The sequence below is a fragment of the Malaya genurostris genome, chromosome 3 (genome assembly GCF_030247185.1).
Source record: "Malaya genurostris strain Urasoe2022 chromosome 3, Malgen_1.1, whole genome shotgun sequence".
Taxonomy (NCBI): Eukaryota; Metazoa; Arthropoda; class Insecta; order Diptera; family Culicidae; genus Malaya; species Malaya genurostris.
The window spans coordinates 65,003,638-65,016,722 of NC_080572.1; the positions used below are offsets into that span (position 1 = coordinate 65,003,638).

Below are 13,085 nucleotides of genomic sequence, written 5' to 3' on the forward strand. Positions count from 1 at the left end.
ATAAATTCTTCTAGTTGGCAGAGCTTGTTAGTTTGTGGATATAAAAACTCAATTTGGCACTACTGGTTCTCATTTTTCCTGTTCCGGAAGCACTAAAAGTGATAAAGAAAAACTCCAAAAATAGAATTCACTTCGATTTTTCTGCGATGCTTGAACCGATTTTCGCAAATCTTGATTTGAATTAAAGCTCATATTATCTTTAAAGCTACGCGTTTCGTTTGTTAAATTTCGTTTAATTGGTTTAATCGAAATAGAGCATGAGATAATAAGTCTAGGTTTAACTACACACAAAAAAAAATTGAATAATACAGGTGACCTAATACCTCATACGATGTAATTCATAAAGACCTAATTTGTCAAATGACGGAAAATTTTATTTGTAATGACTTAATGTTAGATGAGCTTGAATTTTACTGGTTTCGACTGTAACTTGCGTTCTACTAGCAGGTGCGACTGTATGAATTTAAATGCACCTTTTACCAACCGAGCAGATGTGTGTTTCTGGGGCTCTGTCGAGTAACAGACGTGTTTGCGATCCAATGATTCTCGGTTCAAGTCGCGGCGGTTGCTCTCAGTATTCTTTTTTTATTTTAATGAATTTCATGTCCTGGAGTTTTAGACACAATATTAAATGCTCTTCCATGTAAATTTGCGTGAACTGTGACGCTCCATTTATGTGCATCTAATAAGATGTAAAATCACAGGGATTTTTTTAAGTGTGTAGGTTCAAAACTGTTCCAATTTAGAGGTCATATTTGTTGCTGGCAAACGAACCAACTTCGGCTATTCCGGTCATCTGAATCCGGTTTCGGAAGAATTGGAAATGATGATTAAAAACTGCAAAATGGATCTTGCTCACATTTCTTCAAGATGGCCAAATCGATTTTCACAAATTTATAGATTCAAAGGAAAAGTCTTCCAGTTTCATATTTTACCTAAATTTGTGGTGGATACTACTTCCGGTTCCGGAACTACAGGGTAAACAGGATTTATAGAGTTTGTTAGATTATTCCGAACACACTTTCCTATTTCTATTCAATTTGTCAGTCTAACTGTGACACGGAGTTTTGAGCTTTGCAAGGGAAAAGCCCACAAATGTTCCGTTTACGACTGCCTTTTTTAGAGCTCTTGCAGTCATTCAATCATCGGCACGGAAATACACCTAGACTTGCGAGTTCCCGTTTTAGTAGTCTTTTACGACATGGAACAGGAAATCAATTCTTGGTAGAAATAATACCGCCGGATACCACACGGCTTACCTGTTTGGTGGATTTATACTATCGGAACTGGTGGACCGTAGCTTTTGTCCAAAACCTTAACTTTTGTCAAAGATTTTCGAATCTTTTCCATAGTTGCAGCTTCGCAACTTCGGACAGTTAGGTAGATTCACATTTTCCGGTACAACATGCTTTATACCATTCCAAAAGATCTTTGGCGTAGTGACACGATGCTAAACTAGAACAGGAGAGCGAGAGAGTGTCATGGCTGCGTAGAAATTGTAACAATTGTTCTTTAGGCATCTCTCACGGTATATTTCGTTATATACTGTTCCGGTAGTGCTAAAGCTTTGGCCTACTGTCGACCACAGCTTCATATTACCTACCAAAGGCTCGAGGGCTTAGCAAACTAACTGACAGTCGTTAAGACGATCAGCGTAATAACCGTTAGCCAGTGCCCGCTGGGCGCTGATGCTCTATTGTTTACAAATACATTAGAAACAGTGATAAATATACATATATAGTGATAAAAAGAGAAACGTTTCATTGGACAGTGCAGAGAGAGACAGAAAAAAGGGCTTTTTCCTCAAGGAGGTTTTTGCACTTCATTGAAAGGAATATTCACCGATTTACTAGAACCGGGCCTTGACGGCCGTTCGCCGTTTGAAAACTAAAGCTAAGTAATTTTTTTTGTTTTCTCTTTTTCCCTATTGTTCAATACCACTAGATTGTTTGCCCTCCAATCTTTACCCGCACGGACTTTTTTCCGTGCCATGACAAAAGGTTAAAAATTGCCTGACCTCCCTCCAGATGACGAAATGAAATCATCTGATAGCAATAAGTTTCGTATAAAAATTATCCTGATGGGCTTGAACTTCCGGCCGGTCCGTACGCGGTTTACATCCGGATCAAGGCAAACGGAATATATTAACATCCTTAGATTATCCAAAGACCTGCCCTCACGATATTCTACAATGCAAAAGATTGAAAAAGTACGCCCAGAAAACTTAGGGTCTTGTTAGCCTGTGCAAAACAGGCTAACGAGATCGTTCAATGTGAGCTCTTCACGCGGGAGTATCGCGTATACATTTCAGCTCGCGAAGTCGAGATAGACGGCGTGATCACCGATCCGAGTCTGACTTGCGAGGTCATTCGTAAGCATGGGGCAGGCGATTTTAAAAACCCCCTACTCAAAAATGTTAAGATACTGGACTGCAAGCAATTGCGCTCAGTTAGTTAGGCTTTGCCTAACTACGTCCTTCTGAACAGAGTTCGTTTACCTGTTCGCCTTTTTGTACCGCGGGTCATAAACTGCACCAATTGCAAACAATTGGGACATACATCATCCCATTGTTGCAATAAATCCCGGTGTATAAAGTGTGGAGGGAGTCATGCGGATAACTCCTGCAGTGGAGACATTGAAAAATGTCTCTACTATAAGGAGGGACCGCATGACCTCTCGGAATGTCCCGCGTACCAACTGCGCAAAGACTCTAGAAGCGTTCATTCAAGCAACATTCCAAGCGTTCTTTTGCTGAAATGTTGAAGAGTGCTACGCCTCCAGTAAACCTTTACGCTTGTTTGTCAGCTGACGAGAGCGATGCTGATGATCCCCTTGAAGGTACATCTTCGGCGGTCCCTCATAGCTTCAGAAAGAGAAGAAATGAATCTTCTAGTAAGCTCCCTAGTAAGGGTTCGAAGGTATCTTCTAGTGGGTCTCAAAAAGTTAAAACAACTGGAAGTGATGGCAAAAAAACCGGAGAAAAAAGCTCCAGGCTTTGGAAAATTAAATTCCGAGCAAGAATTACCATCACTTCCTGGGACTTCAAAACCCCCGAAAGTCCCTAAAGATCAGTCAGGAAATTTGCCACATACTGGGTTTGTTAAATTCTCTGATATTGTGGACTGGATCATCTCTACTTTCAATATTTCTGAACCTCTAAAAAGCCTGATAATGGCTTTTATTCCATCATTTAAAACATTCTTGAAGCAGTTGACTGCAAAATGGCCTCTTCTTTCAGCGATCGTATCCTTCGATGGCTAAGTCACCCACAGAGGTCACGGATACAATCACTGTTCTACAGTGGAATTGTAGAAGTATCATCCCAAAAATAGATCCTTTCTAATTTCTAGTAAATAATCTGCAATGTGACGCATTTGCATTATGCGAAACTTGGTTAACATCTGAAATATCCTTAAACTTCCACGTTTTTGACATTATTCGTCCGGATCGAGATGATCCCTATGGATAAGTACTTTTAAGGATCAAAAAGTGCTATTCTTTCTATCGCATTAACCTCCCCTCGATACCAGGTATTGAAGTTGTCGCATGTCATGTTACAATCAAAGCATTGCATTGCTTCCATCTATTTTCCCCCAAGAGTCTCGGTTGGGCATCGGTGGCTCAGTGATATAGAGCTCCTTCCCGCACCGACGTTGGTTTTAGGAGACTTCAACACACACGGTCTCTGATCCCCACGGTAGCGATCATCTACCTATCGTGATTTCAATCGCCTACGGATTAAGACCATCGGAGACAATCAATGTTTCGTATGACCTCACACGAAATATTGATTGGAAAGACTACGGAAGTTCGATATCTGAGAAACTAGAAACAACATAAGAACTTCCTCCGCAGGAAGAGTACACGTGTTTGGCTGGCTTGATTCTCGACTCCGCGATTCAAGCTCAGACGAAACGTGTACCCGGCGCGAAAACTAACATCCGTCCTTCGAACCCCTGGTGGGACAAAGAGTGCTCAGAATTAAACGCGAAGAGGGCTTCATCATTGTTCGAGTTTAGGAAAAACGGAACACCTAGTAATTATAGAAACTATGCGGCATTAGACGCTAAAATGAAATGCGATTATGCGCGTCGCCTAATCAAACAAAAACGAAACACCTTTTTCGATGGTAGAATTCTCACTTGCGCTCTTGTCGTGTAACAATAAAGCTCCGGGGTTAGACAAAATCAAATTCAACTTGTTGAAAAATTTGCCTGACTTTGCCAAAAGGCGCTTATTGAATTTATTCAATAAGCTTCTTGACAAATATATTGTCCCACATGACTGGCGACACGTAAGGGTTATTGCCATTCAAAAACCAGGGAAACCAGCCTCCGATCACAATTCGTATCGGCCGATTGCTATGCTTTCCTGTATCCGGAAATTGTTCGAAAAAATGATTCTGTTACGTCTAAACAATTGAGTCGAGACTAATGGCTTACTTTCAGATACACAATTTGGCTTCCGCAGAGGCAAAAGAACGATCGATTGTCTTGCATTGCTCTCAACCGAAATTCAAATGGCATTTGCTCGTAAAGAACAAATGGCGTCAGTTTTTCTAGACATCAAGGGGACTTAGTTTCCATAAACATCCTATCCGAGAAGTTGCATCAGCATGGTCTTTCACCCATTTTGAATAACTTTTTGTATAATCTATTGTCCGATAAATACATGTATTTCGCGCATGGTGATTTGTCGACAATACGATTCAGTTACATGGGTCTTCCTCAGGGCTCATGTTTAAGCCTCCTTTTATACAACTTTTACATAAACAACATTGATGAATGTATCAACACATCTTGCACGCTAAGACAACTGGCCGACGACAGCGTTGTGTCTATTATAGGGCCCAAAGCTGCCGATCTCCAAGGACCATTACAAGATACTCTCGACAACTTGTCGACATGGGCTCTTCAAATGGGTATCGAATTCTCTAGGGAGAAAACTGAGCTAGTTGTATTTTCGAGGAAGCGAGAACCAGCCCAATTACAGCTTCAACAAAGGGGTGAAACCATAGCGCAGGTCTTCACATTTAAATATCTCGGGGTCTGGTTCGACTCCAAAGGCACCTGGGGATGTCACATTAGGTATCTGAAACCAAAATGCCAGCAGAGAATCAACTTTCTTCGTACAATAACCGGATCATGGTGGGGTGCCCACCCAGGAGACCTGATCAGGTTGTATCAAACAACGATATTGTCCGTGATGGAATACGGATGCTTCTGCTTCCGATCCGTGGCGAACACTCATTTCATCAAGCTGAAAAGAATTCAGTATCGTTGTTTGCGTATTGCCTTGGGTTGCATGCAATTCGCAAACTTGGCAAACTTCATGGAGCAATGGCGAACTGGGACGATGGCTACATTCCATTATCCCTAGGATATCGACGAAACCTTGGTTCATGGGGGATCAACGTGAGTCGCGATTTCATTCGTGTTATGTCGCGGCTCATGTCAAATCATTACACTTTCAACGCACATCTTCGGTGTGTTGGGCTCGCGGCGAGCGGTCTCTGCACCTGTGGCGACGGTTATCAGGACATCGAGCATGTCGTGTGGTCGTGCGTAGAGTATCGAGACGCCAGGTCGAAGCTTATGGAATCCCTTGGGGCCCGAGGTAGACCACCTGAGGTTCCGGTTCGGGATGTGTTTCCGAGTCGGGATAGTCTATATATGCTTCTCATATACCAGTATCTTAAACACATTGATATACAAGTGTAATGTGTTATTCCTCGCTCATAAAGTATAATCTCCACCTACAGGTTCGACACTAACATCCGCCCGATTCTCTCGATCTCCGTCCCTGTCCACCATTTTCATTGGAACTAACAAGATCTTTTTTTTGTTACTATACTAACTTTTTCGTTCCCCCTTTCCCCGTCTCTTCACCATCTCGATGGCAACTAATTAGATCTCTGTAGTTTTCAGATGTTTTGTTCCCACATCCCCTTTTTACCACGTTTTCCACAATATTTATTTCTCTTTCATTCTCTCCGGCAATATCATCATCACCGCCCACGGAAGACCGCTCCAGTTGATGACCACCATGCGGGCCACCCGCCGGGCCTTCTTAGCCTGGGGGTATTGCCCGCGGACCCACACGGACCGAAGGATGCGGCCAACATGGATATTCACCAACGCCATATGGAAGACCCTCATGCAATATTCAATTCACCGGGCACTGCCGATCGCCAGATGAAAGCTGAATTCTCGAGAATCCGCTACCCCGATACTACATTACATAATGATACTATTCTAGTTTTAAGTTAGTCGTAATTAAGATTAGTAAATACCCTTGGCATCTTAGAGCTTAAGCAGTGTGCCTTAAAACTATATTATAATATTGAATAAAAAACCCTTAACAATCCACTTTTGGAAGAAATTGCAGTGGTGCTATGCAAAATAAAGTATTAATTTTAACACCAAACAAAAGAAAGAACTTTTCTCTATCGTTTAGCGAGTACCCGGTCCTTCTGAATTCCTCTTCAAAGCGAATGTTCTTAGGTGGCTCTTTGGTCGTTATCACAAAAAAAACGAGAGAATTGTACATTCTTGAAATGTTTGCAAAGAGGCAAAAATTAGACATTTCGTACATTAGACAATGCTAAATTAATTCGCACCGTGTGCACCTGAGCAACTGGATTCTTTATTCTACTCATGTTTTGCTCCGCTTTATTTATTTTTCAATACTGTTGTCGTGAATAAGTCGTAAAGGAACAACATTAAGTTTTGGAAGCAAAGAAGTGAAAGTTGATACAGTTCATACAATCAATCAACTAATGAGAATGGTTTTCGATAGTCAGGAAAATGAAGGAAGCGTTCCAAGAATTCTGAACCATTCTCTTGTCATCCAGTTATGTATCTGATATTACCCTCCCGCCTATTTAGATTAGATGGCGACGGTTTGGGGAAAGATGCTTTGCTTTAACAATTGTAATATATACTTTTGTTTTTGGTACATTTAGCATTTGTAAATATTGCCTAATCACGAGTCACAAAGGAGAAAGGACACTGTGAAAAAAAATCAACAGATCCTAGCCAGAGATGAAATTTCCCTCTAGATAAGATACCTAAAATCAATTCAACGACACAATGGCATAAGACCAACATCTGCAGTATGAGAAACTTTATTTCTCTATCCAATTAAAACTAATTGAAGCGCTGCAACCTGAGTGCATTGACATTTGAGATACTGCAGTGGCAGAGCCGCAGAAAAAATAAAACGACGCAAAATACGTTTGCAGTCAATTTTCCTTCAGCCCTAGTCCAAGTTCGCCTTTGACCCCCCCACTTTCTGAGTTTCTTATCTTGAGTGCACTTCACTGCTGACACTGTGTAATGGGTATGAAAATAGAATCTACGCAACCGCTGGACCACTTGACGAAGAATCGCAAAACACATGTTCGTATCGCAGCCCTCGATAGGCGCCACATTCCTCTCCATTTGCATTTAAAGTGAAACTTGATACCAGCAAGTGACCATCTAGTTAACGCGGGCTGCACAAGACTGCCAATATCAATTGGATATGAAACTCGAAATATGCGAGAACACACCCACCCACACACACACTGGTTGTATTGCGAAAATTTAATTGAAATGACCACTGGAGAGACAAAGCAAGACAGAGTTCTAATAATATAACCAACCCAGAGCCAAAGTGATAGCGATGTTCGAGTGGTTTGCACACTGGGACCACTTTGGCACGTCACCCACTGTCATCATAACAAGAACGAAAGGTGATTAAAGTTTTTACGATTTCCCCTTCCCATTCGGTTCGGAATGGTCCAAATGTCCCCAGTTGCCACAGTTTCATCAAACGTAGGTTGCTATTGGCACGGGGTTTTACGAAAATCTACCGACGACGTGCTGCCAACGCATAAAAAACACCTATAGGTTAGATCTGGGATGATTGAACTGTTAGAAAAAATCTTTCAAATAAGGCAATTTAGTAAATAAATATGTAAATTAAGTGACACGTTTCTTTAATTATGGAATCATGTACCCATCTGTGCAAGGAGCATCAAGGATCGGGATCACTCTGAGGAAGTTGTAGATAACGATGGACTTTACTTTGAATAACGGTACTGTAATGATACTCTCACAATAAATCATGAAACTTTGCAAACAAGTGACAGCCACTTGATCTTTGAACTTGATTCACAACCCAATTGTAGTTTCCAAAATCGGCTAGGTTTATTGAAATCGGTTCGGAAAATTGAACGGAGAAACCAAAAGCGGATGGGTTATGTCAGAGGCATAACTGAATTCACGATACGAATAAAACTGACATGCTTTTTCCACACTTTCGAATATCGATAATTGCGCATACTAGTTGATTGATTGTGTGAATTTTTCACACCCGCAAAATTGTAACGGTACAAATATAAGGTGGAACACACGAGAGCAAAAAAAAACAGGATTGTGTAGAGGACAGGACCGATTACATTAAAATGGCAACGTTCAAGTTCATTCCTAAATTGAAAAATCCACAACAAATCTAGGATTTCAAAATTTCATTTTGGAATGAATTTATCATTAATTCCAATAACGCACTTGTAAAACCCGCCTAGCAAATACAAATTATAAAGACTGTTCCAGAAAGTATGGACGCAACCAAAAACCGCTGCCATTTCGCAATGGTTCAGAGTCTGTAAATTTTTATGGCTGCGTCCTGTTGTTTACACTCTTCTCTAACCACTTGTGCAGTTGTTTATTCGTTTTAATTAGTTTGTTTCGAAATGCGTGGACTTTCAGCAGAACAACGTCGAAAAATTGTGTACAAATGGTGCACAGAACGCGGACTGTCACTGAGAAAGTTAGCAAAAATGGAAGGAGTAAGTGAAAAAGCCGTGCAAAATGCAATCAGGATGTTCGGTGAGGATAACACCTTTGAGGATAAACCGAAAATGGGTTGAAAGACCCTGCTAACCCTCAGTTGGATAAACGTATACTGAAGGCGTTCAAGCAAAAGAAGGAGGTTTCAATTCGGGATGTGACCAAAAAGTGGGCACTTCGAAGTCAAATGTTCTTCGTGCTAAAGAACGTTTGAATCTTCGAACCTATAGGAAGCAGAAACAACCAAAACGTAGTCCGAAACAAGAAGCATCGATCATACGAATAAAGTCCCTACTCACATCCAGCCCCCTGAACTATGCCTTTGTCGATATTTTAGGAATAATTGAGTGCATCCACCGACTCAGATCATCTTTATCCCAAGAAGCTTGCCAGCTGGCAGGTGTTCTTCTACGAGGCTCGCTGAAGAATTCGTTGAAAGTTATCGGTCGCTCAAAAATTTCACCCTCAATAGCACCACATTTGGCTAAAATATCGGCTCTCTCATTACCTGGAATAGTGACTTGATAACTATTATTCAATGTGTCGTTCAAGCACTGTTTTATTTTACCCAAGAAAAACGGTTCACTTTTTGACAGCAGCGTTTGAGCGAATGGCTTCAATTGCGCTCAGACTATCTGTGAAGAGGAAATAATGGTTTGGTGATAATGTGACGATTACACTCAAACTATAATGAACTGCTGCTAACTCTGCTATATAAACAGATGCAGGTTCTTGATGCCTAAATGAAGCCGAAACATTATTGTTGAATATACCAAAGCCAGTAGCCTCTTCAATTCGTGATCCGTCCGTGTAAAACATGTTCTCAGAGTCAATATGCCTGAACTTACTTGGAAATGTTTTCGGGATTCCACGCACATCGCGCTGCAGTTGAGTCAGGGACATTTAGGAGGCTGACACGGATAGGAATATATCTTCAAGGGTTGATTTCCTGTGACATACAGTTAAAATATACTGTCATGAAACTTGTTTGAGATTGAAGCTCGACTAGCCTTTCGAAGTTATTAATAACCAGGGGATTCAGTACCTCACATCTTATTAGCAGTCGCGATGAAAGCTCCCAAAAACAATCTTTCAATGGAAGAACTCCCGCCAGAACTTAAAGACTCATTGTATGTGTCGAATGCATGCAGTCAAAGGCAATTCGCAAACAACGATACTGAATTCGCTCAAGTTTAATAATATGAGAGTTTGCCGCGGAACGAAAGCAAACGCATCTATATGCCATCACTGAAAGTATCATTGTCTGATACAATTTTATTAGATCTTCCGGATGAGCACCCCACCAAGACTCTGTTATCGTTCGAAGAAAATTTACTATTTGTTGGCATTTTGTTAGCAGATATCTAATGTGTCCTCCCACGTTCATTTGGAATTAAACCACACTCCGAGGTATTTGAAAGTCAAAACCTGCGCGATGATGCTTCCCATCATATGGAGCTGGGGCTGCGCGGGATCACGCTTTCTTTAAAAGACGACCAGCTCTGTTTTCTCCACAGAGAATTCGATACCCAGATGAACAGCCCAAACGGACAATTTATCTAAGGTATCTTGCAATGGTTTTTTTCAGATCAATAGCTTTGGGTCCAGTAACTGAAACCACGCCATCATCTGCCAATTGCCTTAGTGTATATGAGGTTACTAGACAGCAGTCAATGTCATTCACGTAAAAATGATAGAGAAGTGGACTGAGGCATGAGCCTTGCGAGAGACCCATGTATAATTATTTATAACCTCTGAAAGTCCATGTTGGCGGAGCTTGTCTGAAAGAACATCAATGGAAACTGAATCAAACGTTCCTTTAATGTCTAACAATACAGATAACATTTTTTGTTTTTGAGCGAAGGCAATTTGGATGTCAGACGAAAGTAATGCAAGGCAATCATTCGTTCCTTTATTTCTCCAATAGCCAAATTGAGTATCTGACAACAAGCCGTGCGTCTCGACTGATGCAGGACAACCTGGCAATGGGTTTATATGAGTTATGATTGGAAGCTGCTTTCCCCGGCTTTTGAATGGTGATAACTTTCACTGGCCTCCAGTCAGGTGGACCAGTATTTTGCTCAAGAAATTTGTTGAATAATTCCAACAAGCGTCTTTTTGTGAGGTCGGGCAGATTCTTCACCAAGTTGAATCTAATTCTGTCCAACCCAGGAGCGTTATTGTTACAAGACATGCGTGCTATGAAAAACTGAAAAGGGGCTATCAATGGAACCATTATTTGGAGAAGACTTCCGAATAATGCTCTGCGTAGGAACAGAATCTAGGCAAACTTTCCATCTGAGAACAGAATCTGAGCAAACATTTCCATATCCATCAGTTCGAGTATTCTTCACTCTCATTTCCCGCGTTACGATTGCTCTTTCGTCTGGCCGTGTTCCAAAGATCGTTCATTGAGGTTTCTCTTGACAAACATTCGACAAAATGTCTCCAATAGCTACATTTCTTGGCCTGAAGTATGCTTTTGTACTTGGTTTCTAAGACCACGAATTTTTCGATTAATGATAAATGATCACTACCGTGTAAATCAGGAAGTATTTTCCAGGAACTTCGACTAGATTCGAATTGAACTCGAGCAAAGAGATAAATCTTATGCACTTGGACGTGCAGGAGGTCTTGGGATCCGTGTCATGCTACCCATATTTAATAGTGTCGCGTTGAAATTGTCGCAAATATTATATATTAAAGATTATATGTTATCATTGTAAACGGAATCCCACATAATTCCGTGCGAATTGAACTCTCCCAATATCAATCGTGGAGCAGGAAGAGCTTCGACCATTTCGTTGAGCTGTCGCTGTCCAACTTGTGCTCTTAGAGGAATAAAAGCCGAAGCTATGCAAATGTCTCTGTAATGTTTATTTGACAAGCAACAACTTGTATACTAGAAGTCGAACTAAAGTTTAATCTATAAAAGGAACAGCAAAGTTCGAGTATATAACGACCTAATTTTAGGTAGCTTATGGAAGAGCTCGACAATGAGAGATTTCTCCTAAAAAATTAGGTAAACTTGATTTTCAGTATATAGAAACATTTATTTTCCGTAGAAAACTAAACATGCTCTGCTTTGACTTTGAATGATCCAAACCGGTACCAGAACGGAATTCGCCAATCGTACACGGCGGCACACTGCAGTGGGAGTATTTATTATTTTGCCATTTCACATGGGCAAACAATATAAACTAGGCAAGGCACACTTAGCGATTTTCCACGAATCACCTTGAATTTAATTTGTTTCCTTTGGTCAGAAATTATCAGTAATATAAACTTGAAAACGTTGAAGAGAGATCTTGGCAGCGGTCGTAGGAAAACCGAATCACGTGATTTTCATTTCATTGCTATTAACCATACACGAAAAGTATGATAGTTTTCGGCATTAATTAGGATCCCTAGGTTGCAAAGTCGATAGACAACAGAGCAGTAATGTATTCAGATTTCAAACAGTGCAGACACATTATTGGATCCGTTCAAAAGTTTGTTTATTTGTGAACCACTTTGGAACGGGCTGACGATGGCGAAAACATCCGGCAACCTCCGGCCAGAGGGAGCGTTGAAGTAATGTGCGATGTTTATTGGTGAAACGTGATCATGAACCAGCATCTCTCAATGTCAATACAATAAAAGAACCCTCGGCGCGCTCGGGATAGGAAGGTCACTCGTGAAACTTTCCAAGTCAACTGGTTTCATTGTTTCACGCTACACGAGCTATCACGAAGGCAATTCCCGTAATGATGGGGTTTCATTGATTATGTTGTCCATCGCCGTATAGCTACGGGCACGATTGTGCCCTACTGGGGCAACATTTCGATAAAAGTTCATTAAAGTGCCTTTCTAAAAACAAAAACAAAAAAACACCAAGTCCAACTATGCGCAACTTCAAACCCGCATCGAATGTGGAATGGAACTGTACGAAGTTAGGAAGTTCAATTACGCACTTTGTTTCGAGACCGTCGAACTGAAAAAGCCCTTAGACACCGCAGGCGAACTACTTATACTAGATTTTGACCCCATTATTTCAGAATGGGACGTCGCATCATCATTCAGCTTATCATATCTCCAATCAACCGACCGACCGACTGACAAGGAGAGAAATTTAACAGCGAAGATCGTTTGAAACAATGCAATTTATTTTGATTAAGTCCTGTCCATCCAGTTGTTGCGGTCGTTACTCAACCGAAAAGTGACCACAATCCGGCCGACTGGCGAACCAGTGCCGATGAATAGGGGAGGGGT

General features: G+C 41.1%; 1 protein-coding gene across 3 annotated transcripts in view; it reads left to right on the forward strand.

Moving 5' to 3' along the window:
- LOC131436594 (SLIT-ROBO Rho GTPase-activating protein 1-like) overlaps nucleotides 1–13,085 on the forward strand; it is a 315,841-nt gene that overhangs the window by 66,556 nt on the left and 236,200 nt on the right. The window lies entirely within an intron of this gene.